We start from the raw sequence: 7,653 nt of genomic DNA on the forward strand, positions 1-7,653 counted from the left end.
TGAGCTGTTGTTACCCCACTTCCACTTCACAATACTAGCACTTTGTCAGACACCAGCAAGTGTCTGTGTTAGCAGGGTAGAAGGAGCCCAGAATGCAGGACTACTGGAGGTAACCGGAATAGTCCAGAGTAGTAGAGATAGGACGCAGTAGAAAACTCAGGTAGAGGCAGTACTCAAAATAGCATAGACAGGTAACAGGCCAGGGTCAGGTCCAGGCAGCAAAGTAGCGAAAACAGGTCACAGGCAAGGGTCAGGTCCAGGCGGCAAAGTAGCGTAAACAGGTCACAGGCAAGGGTCAGGTCCAGGCGGCAAGGTAGCATAAACGGGTCACAGGCAAGGGTCAGGTAACAGATCAAATCAGGAGACAAATGGGTAAAGGAGCACAGTACAGGAGACGCTGTGTAGGGCACAGAGCGTCTCAGAATATCTGAGCGCCGACATAAGGGAGCTTGAGGGTTTTATTGAGATCCCAGACGTGGCGTCTGACGTCACGTCTGGATCTCCGCCCTCGGTTCCGCCCCCAACCCTCTCTCTCCTGTGAGACGGCACCAGAGGTGCCGCCCCTCCAGGGGAAGCCTCTCTCTCCACTCCTCCCCCTCCCCCCTGCATACTGTTAGCAGGAGGAGAGGAACTTAGAGCGGCGTGCTGGAGCGCCGCCCCCTCCGTGGGGACCAGAGCCGCGTCGCCGGCGTGTTCCCCAACTCCCCGCGTGGACGCGGGGAGTGAAGAACAGACTGCCCGAGCCGGCGACAGGGACCGGGAGCCTGTCACGAGCAGACGCGGTCTGCCACGGGAGGTAAGTCCCGGACCTTGAATGGCACGTACTGTACGCCGGGCGGTACGTGCCTTACACACTTACAGTTTACTATGGCACATCTAGCACTACAAAAATTTCATGACCTGGCTTGTTGCACATTTTAAGTCTCTGAGCTTTTCAGTACGAGCCATTCTACTGACAGTATTTGTTTCTGGAGATGGCATGCCTATGTGCTTGATTTTTGACAACTATTAACAATGGGTGTGGCTAAAAATCAGGAATGGTGTATACATACTTTGGTTGTATATCTGGCTCATTCGTTCATTTAGCAAGATATCACTGCAAACAACTAATTTGATAATGTAATTTCACTTTCCATAGTTTGTATTTGTTGAAAATAAACAAGTAGTGTGAGGTACAGGCTGCCATAAGATATCAGTAGCAGAGGAAGCTACAAAGTGTGTGTCTTAGAAACATCCATTTGCACACTGCTGTTGAGCTTCACAGAATGACCACAAGCGAACACACTTTACAAATTGTTCCCATTAATAGTGGGGTATCAGACAGGTCAAGTTTAGATCTTCTGCCTTCTAACTACTTATGTTATTGTCCTACAAGATCTGTGTATATTGCAGAGTGAGTATATTAAATTGTGGGACTGGCACATAAGGTTCAACATTGATAAATAAAAAGCCATGCATTAGGTTATCAAATGTACATGTTTTAAGTGAATAATACATTAAGTAAATAAAGTAAGATTGTGGAATCATTGGTTCAGAAAAATTTGGGGTACAAGCAGGGCCGGCCTTTGGGGTGTGCGACCTGTGCGACCGCACAGGGCGCCACACTCCAGGGGGCGCCGCTGCCGCCAGCAGCGTACCTAGCGGCGGGGGGGGGCGAGCGGCACCCGGTGCCGCTCATCAGGGGGGCACCCGGCACCCCTCCAGAGACGGACAGTAATGTCCGCCGCTGGAGGAGCAGGCTCGCAAGGGAGCGATATCGGAGGTCTTTAACAGACCTCCGGCTCCCTTGAGTGACTTTAAGCCGGTTCAAGGATCTCCCTTGAACCCGGCTTAACATCACTCAAGGGAGCCGGAGGTCTGTTAAAGACCTCCGATACCGCTCCCTTGTGATCCGCGCGGCAACAGCTGCTGTGCGCCCGGGTTTGTTGTCAGATCCCGGCGCACAACACTGAAGCCGTGCCCACCGCCGTCCGTGCCCTCTGAACCGGAAGAAGACAGAAGAACTGAAGAAGAAGAACGAAGAGGAGGAAAAGGAGCTGTAAGGAGAAAAGAGGAAAGGTAGGAAAGCATTCAGTGAGAGTGGATTGGTATGTGTGTGGATTGGTATATATGTGTGGATTAGTGTATATGTGTGGATTGGTATATATGTGTGGATTGGTATATATGTGTGGATTGGTATACGTGTGGATTGGTATACGTGTGGATTGGTATACGTGTGGATTGGTATATATGTGGATTGGTGTATATGTGTGGATTGGTATGTGTGTGGATTGGTGTATGTGTGGATTGGTGTATATGTGTGGATTGGTATATATGTGTGGATTGGTATATATGTGTGGATTGGTATACGTGTGCATTGGTATACGTGTGGATTGGTATACGTGTGGATTGGTATATATGTGTGGATTGGTATATATGTGTGGATTGGTATATATGTGTGGATTGGTGTATACGTGTGGATTGGTGTATACGCGTGGATTGGTGTATACGCGTGGATTGGTGTATACGCGTGGATTGGTGTATACGCGTGGATTGGTGTATACGTGTGGATTGGTATATACGTGTGGATTGGTATATACGTGTGGATTGGTATATATGTGTGGATTAGTGTATACGTGTGGATTAGTGTATACGTGTGGATTGGTATGCGTGTGAATTGGTATGCGTGTGGATTGGTAAATGTGTGAGAGTGATGGGTGTTATGCTGTACCATTTCCAATGTCTTTTTCATGATCTAATTATGCTCTAAAAGTACATCATAACTCCCATCATTCTATACTGTTCCATACAGTGGCAGAGCTGGGAGGCAGAGGCCTTGCACCCCCACCGCAGGACTCCTGAAAGGTAAGTGAACTTCAAAGAGGGAGAGGGTAGATAGTTAGGAGGGGGTAGATAGTTAGGAGGGCGTATATAGGGAGAAGGGAGTGAGACAGGGGAAAGGAGGTAGATAGGGAGAAGGGAGTGAGAAGGGGTAGATAGGGCAAATCATACTCCTATCATGCCAAGTCTGCGAGTAAATCCTGGAATCTGGGTATGCCTGGGCATGATAGGAATGTGATTGCTGTTAATCATATATATATATGATATATATAGACTTGAAAACCGAAGTTGTTTGTGTGGTTATTTGGAAAGTCCCTGGAGTGCCGGTAACTATTTTTGGACTTTATATATATATATATATATATATATATATATATATATATATATATATATATATATATATATATATAATATTATTTAATTGTTTTCTCCTATTTTGGTGTGTTACTTACTTTAAATAAAAGTGTTAGATTTTTTATGGTGTTGGGGGGTCATATTCGGTTTTGGCCAGGTAAATGCTGCACTTTCGGTTTCAGTCCAGAATTCGTTTCGGTGCATCCCTACTACTAAGCCAGACAATTAAGTGGTAGGCCTAGACCACATCAATGTTTGGCGTAGTATATGGTGATTGGGGTTTTGTTACAAGTTTTGTTACAAGTTTTTATTCCTTTCTTTTTTTGGGATGGGGGGGCGCCAGAGGAGTAGTCCGCACAGGGCGCCAGAACACCTAAGGCCGGCTCTGGGTACAAGCTGACTCCAAAATTAGCACATATCAGGGAGCAGAATCAAAAGCTAACAATTTACAAAGAGTATCAGTACAAGAGCAGAGCACATTATGCCCCTTTGCAAATCATTTGTTAGGCCTCAGAAAATTAATTTCAGTGAAGTAAGAACACAGAGCCTGGCCATTAAATAAATCCAAAACAGCATATATCTTTATCATTTGTAAAATTAGTAATAGGAATGATCCTACCTTGGTTAACAAAAACAGTATGCCATGAATGATCCAGAGGTGGTTCTGTAGTTGTTAACCTACAGCTCTTGTGGTCTACCAGCAGTCTGTATCTTATACAATAGCTATGATTAGTCTCTGCCTATTAACTATTTGCAGTTAAATCACATATCTAGTTAGTTGTAGCAGAGGTTTCATTGAGGATATATCATGTTTTCTCCATGGTAATCAAATTGAGGTGCTGAAATGTTAAAAGAGGAGATGGGAAAGAAGTTGTTAAGTTATGAAAGGTGGAAAATGAAAATGCTAATTTTAGCCTTTTCAATGTTTATTTATCATGTTTGAGTCAACATTAAATTAATAATTTAACATATTTTATATACAACCATAACTGATGAATTATCCATATAATACTGCCAGATATTCAGTTATAAGCCCCAGCACTGAAATTTGTCACATACAGAGAACGCAGGTACGTTTTAAGTATGTTTTCTTAAAGGAGAATTCTCACCAAATTTTTCTACTACTGGTATCAGATTCAAAATAAGTTTTCAAAAATATTGTGCTGTTTTCTTTTTCAAGATAATTGTAATTTTTGCATAATGTACTGTAATGTCTTTGGCAGTTGAACATGACAGTAGCCATTTGTGTGTGTTCTAGCTCGGTTAGCTTGGCAAAGCCTGCTAGACAAACACCCTGACTCCTTATCATACTGCCTGTGGTAAACAATAGAATTCCTGAGTCTTAATCTCCCAGATAGACACTTATTAGCATTGCCATGAAGTCACCACCAGGTCTGCAGATAAAGGAAGTGTATTGGAACAAAATGTGATGAAACCAGGTGTTTGTCAATACCAACCTATATCACTGTAGTTTAAATTCAAGCATATTTTTTTCTTCCCATTTAACTATTTCAGTCACTCTAGTAAACAAACTGTTTAGTCAATGATTCCATTTTGTTCATATATGTATCTAATTAAATGCAACAGACGCCTTCACTGTAAAGTATGTGTCTTCTATAGAAATTACAGCAGACAATCATTATGATTCCCTGTGTAGACACCGTGAAAAAAATTGGTGATTTTTTCCCTGTAAATCTATAAGAATTTTTGCTAAAAAGCTATGTGTTACAAGGGCTTTTGAAAGGCAAATGCGAACACAACACTCAATAATTTTGATTTTACATGCAATACATATAAAAACAATCAATGAGTAGTGAATTATTGTTCAGGTCACATTCAATAGAATCTTCCATATATTATAGTGGCAAACGAATAAATTAGTCTGTGACCCAGACGGAGGCCTTCCCGTTATACAGGCATTCATTTTACACCGTATTAACACATTTTATTGTATATTGTTTGAATCTGCTGTATGTGCAATTAACAGAATTCGAAAGGCACAGAGACCAGAAACTAAACAATATATACCTCTTTTTTTTTAAAATGGCCATAACGGAATAAAAACACATACTGAAAGTTTAATTATGTATTGTGTAATAAAATGAAATATCTTCCTGAAAAATGCACTGCAGAGAGCCTGCATAATATCGTCCACTGTATTCTAGTTCTTAGAAGTACAGTATTAGGAATAGGATAATTATTCTGCCAGTTTGAGGATTTGTCTAGTGCCAGCAAATCTGTGCTTTAGGAAATCCTGCAGTAGCTTTGCAGTATTGCAGCATAGAAGGGACTGGCAGCCATCCACAGAAACAAACGAACACATGGAAGGGGATGAAAAAAGGAGAGGGTGTGAGGGCCCTTATCCAATAGATGTACTGTTCGTTGGACGACATCTTGCCTAGTTAATTCAGTGTTTTTAGAATTCATCAATGACTATTCTGTTCTTTTTTTATACGGCAGTAGTAAGAATAGTAGTTTTCCTTGGGATTAATATAACCAAGCAAAAAACTGGATATGTCATTTGTATATACAAAAATCCAAGATTATCTAATAGCAAACAAATGGTTGATAGGATTGCTTTAAAATAAAAAATGGTGCATAGATCAAAAATATCAATTAAACAGGGCATGCTTTCTGCATACCATAATTATTTTTGATAATTATAACTATCCGATATCTCAAAACTGACCTTTACTTCAGCATTTTCTTTAAATCTTTCAAGACGGTCATTTGGATTACAAATAATTATTGTTATCTTTTATTTATATAGCGCCAACAATTTACGCAGTGCTTCTTTATATATACATAGGGTATGACAAGCTTAGAATTGGCAGACTAGGACAAACCGATACATTAGGTAAAGAGGGCCCTGCTCGCAAGTTTACAATCTAGAGGTACATTTACAAATTGTTTTGCTAGTAAGAGAGCAAAATGGGGTGTATAAAAAGATCTGATATTTGCTTATAGGAAAACTCAATGTTGTATATCCATTTACAATTGAAAAAGCATTTCCACGAATGTCAACTTTAAAACTCCTAGATAGATTGATTCCTCAGGGAATTTGCAGTACGCAGAGCTTATGTTGTTATTCTAAGTGTGTTCTGCTATAGTGTACATAACTACGGTGTCTCTGGCAGCCTGCAATTCCTGCTAACACCGTAGACCTTTCGCAGTAACTAACCGTAATGGCCTAGTTAAGCTGCTGGCATAGGGTTGTAGCATTAAACCTTTTTTTCACACAAAAATTATGCAAATATTTTCGGTTTTTCCCACATTTAGGGGTGCATTTGTTATACTGAGGATACTGAGCGTGATTTGGTTTCTCTAAAGTAATATATTGATGTGCAATATACTATTTGTATGAAATATTTTATTCTGTTGTTGGTGAGCATGAAGCTCATTGTGAGGAAGGGTATTGCTTACCAATCTGCTAATAGAAATTAGTTATGTACAGCATGGATGTTCACAACAGGGTTTTAGGTAAAAAATTGATTTTGATAGCCTTGATGTTTTTTCTTTCATGCAGCAATTCATTTGGTAGTCAAATATATTGTCCTGCTTTCTCATTAAAGATCCACATTAAGATGCTGCTTTATAGGACTGTATTAAACGCCTTTCATTCAAGCTTTATTATCCCCCTGGGAAGTGCATAATCTCTCGCAACAATCTCATACATAGAAGAACATTAGGTTAACAGCAATCAAGTCATCTTTTAGATGGTAAGAGTTATTCCAATGTTTTAACTGTCAACTATAGACATCCTAAGAAATTACAATGATTAAAAAAAGAAAAAGCATTGCAAATAATAAATTATTTTATATGCGTAAGTTGCAGATCTTTATTTTTTAAAGATTTTTATTTGTGTAATATATGTGTATTGAGGCTCTGCATTGAACAGCATAGCAATTCATCATATGTATAACTGATAATAGCACATGAGTAAGTATAGTACATGGCATGTGATGACAAGTACATGTATTTTATCACCACAGAACCTCATAAACTGGTTAAGGGGTCACAAGATAGCAAACAAAAAGTACCACATAAAAGCGAGGACATCAAGCGCTGCGTAAACTGTTGGCGCTATATAAATAAAGGATAATAATAATAATAATAGAGGGTATCCTCTAAGAAAGAGAGAAGCTCAGGGGAGTGAGGGAGTGGGGAAGAAGGCCGGGAAGGTGCCCTGGTATATTGTGTTTCGACCAAGTGATGGTGGCTCTTTTTTTTTGACTGGAGATGCTGTCTCACTACATTTAGCAGTGCCAACTCTATTTCAATAAAGTTGTAACTGTGTTCTACAAGAATGAAAGATAATATAAAAACAGGGTACTTAGATTTTAACCCTTCTATTCATTCATCGGAACACATATGTGGTAGCTTCCCCAAGGACTCTTCCTTCAAAAAGCCCCTTACAACAGATATATGGGAAAAAAACAGAACAAATTCTGGGGATACAGCTTTAAAAGTACTCTGTAA

Source organism: Sceloporus occidentalis, unplaced genomic scaffold (genome assembly GCF_023333645.1).
Source record: "Sceloporus occidentalis isolate IW3139 unplaced genomic scaffold, rSceOcc1.0.p SCAF_56, whole genome shotgun sequence".
Classification (NCBI taxonomy): domain Eukaryota; kingdom Metazoa; phylum Chordata; class Lepidosauria; order Squamata; family Phrynosomatidae; genus Sceloporus; species Sceloporus occidentalis.